This window comes from Mandrillus leucophaeus, unplaced genomic scaffold (assembly GCF_000951045.1).
Source record: "Mandrillus leucophaeus isolate KB7577 unplaced genomic scaffold, Mleu.le_1.0 Scaffold76, whole genome shotgun sequence".
Taxonomy (NCBI): domain Eukaryota; kingdom Metazoa; phylum Chordata; class Mammalia; order Primates; family Cercopithecidae; genus Mandrillus; species Mandrillus leucophaeus.
This window is the reverse complement of record NW_012108252.1, coordinates 6,553,108-6,555,623: the sequence shown is the minus strand read 5'-3', so window position 1 is coordinate 6,555,623 and position 2,516 is coordinate 6,553,108.

Genomic DNA, 2,516 nt, shown 5'->3' with positions numbered 1-2,516 from the left:
CAGAAAATTGCATGGGTCCGTAGATGGATGCCAAAATTCTGTGGGTTTTTTCTTTCCTTTTTTTTAAATGGTATTTAAGAGTGTTTTAAAGATTTTAGTGATTTGAATTTTTATTTCTTTTCTGGTATTATGCCTTCTGTTTTCTTTGACTTCCTTCAGAGTTTCTGGCCTACTAAAAAATAAAAGATTTGACCTTATCTCTTATGGTTCTCATTTTGTTTCTCCGCTTTGCTACAGAACTTCTCAAATTTTGTTGAGAGTCACTATTTCCACTTCCTTACAACACATTTTCGTTTCATTGTTCTTTACTTTTCTTTTCTTTGAGGCAGAGTCTTGCCCTGTTGCCTAGCCTCGAGTGCAGCGGCACGATCTCAGCTCACTGCAACCTCTGCCTCCTGGGTTCAAGCGATTCTCATGCCTTAGCGTCCCAAGTAGCTGGGATTACAGATCTATACCACCATACCTGGCTAATTTTTTTGTGTTTTTAGTAGAGAGGGGGTTTCACCATGTTGGCGAGGCTCATCTTGAACTCCTGGCCTCAAGTGATCTGCCTGCCTTGGCTTCCCAAAGTGCTAGGATTACAGGCATGAGCCACCACCTTTTCAAATTTTTAAAAAGAGATTAAAAATTTTCTTTTCAATCCACCCTAATTGGGCTTTAATTTCTACCTCTCTCTTAAAAGCACTCTTGTCTTTCTAAATTTGGTGGTCATTTCTTTTATCTTCTCTTACTTACTCAGCAGCATTTGATGGGTTTGACAAACATCTCCCTCACTAGGCTTCCATAATTAAACGCTTCCATGGTTTTCCTCCTACTTCTATGGCTGCACCTTCCATGTCGGCCTTTCTGGTTCTGTTTCCTCTTCATAATCTCTAAATATTGTAGTGCCCCAGGGCTTGGTCCTGGGCCTTCTTCTAAATACTGTCACACTGATTTCTGTCAATTATAACAGGACTTTAAATATACCAACAGGTCTTTTAAATATATGTGCCTAGCCCTGTGCCCTCCCTTGAATCCCAAACTACCTGACAACTTCATCTTACTGTTTAATAGACCTTTCAAACCTAAAATATCTAAAACAAATCACTTCACATCCATTCTCTTCCCCTGCCCCAAAATAACCACCATCTTTTCCTATCCCAATACCTTTCTCAACAAACACACCCTACTAGCCATCCAGTCACTTGAGCCCCATATTCAGAGGCACCTTCAGTACCTCCTTTTCTTCATTCACAACACAATCCTCTAGCAAGTGTGGTCTGCTTTATTTCTAAAATGTAACTCAAATTCAAATACCTGCTTTTCATTTCAGTTGCTACCTCTCTGGTCCAACTTCCTATCATCAGCCTCTAAATTAATTTAACAGCCTCTTAACTGGTATCCCTCATCTACCTTTGAAAAAAAAATTGATGTTTTAAAACAGTTTCAGATTTACAGAAAACTTAGGAAGATAATAGAGTTCCCACATCCCCTATACCGGCTTTCCACTATTATTAACACTCTACATTTCTATAGTATGTTTGTTATAATGAATGAATCAATATTGATACATTATTATTAACTAAAGTTCACAGTTTATTCAGATCTCATTAGTTTTTCCTAATGTCCTTTTTCTGTTTCAGAATTTTATTTAAGATACCATATTTTATTCCGTTATCATATCTCCTTAGCCTTCTCTTTGCTGTGACAGTGTCTCAGGCTTTGCTTCTTTTTGATGCCCCTGAAAGTTTTGAAGAGCTTCCTTTGTGCTCTTTTTGTTCACTGACTGCTATTTCATGATTTTGGGGCATCGTGGAAGTGCAAGAGGTATTAAAAGAAAAGGGCAATGGCTTATATGGCTTTTGTGTCATAACCTGACACTGGAACCTCCTGCATGTCAGATTCTCAATTCATGTTTTTCTTTTATGGGTCACTTTTATGTATTCTTTGCAAATTATCTGGGGATTTTTAATCTGGCACTACTCCCTAGTATTAGTAATTCAGTCTGCATCTGCCACCTCTGATATCTTCTTATTGTCAGCTTTTGCTTCTCAGGTTAAGACTACAGAGCTCTTATCACTGAGGTCCCCTTGCCCTGGCCAATTTCTCAGGTAGAGACCTTGCAAGATGACTCAAACTAGGCTTCACTGAACTTCACTGCTACTCTGAGAAGGTCTGGAACTCTCATATAACCCATTAGGAAAATCTCAGCCCAAATTCTCTATGGATAGGTATATCAGTCCGTTCTCACATTGCTATAAAGAATTACCTGATACTGGGTAATTTATAAGAAAAGAGGTTGAGTTGGCTCATTGTTCTACAAGCTGTACTGGAAGCATGGCCTGGGGAGGCCTCACGAAACTTACAATCATGGTGGAAGACGAAGGGGAAGCAGGCATGCTCAACACAGCTGGAGGAGGAGGGAGAGAGAGTGAAGGCGGTGGTGCTACACACTTTTAAACAACCAGATATCATGAGAACCCAATCATGAGACAGCACTAGGGAGATGGTGATAAATCACTAGAGACCACCCACAT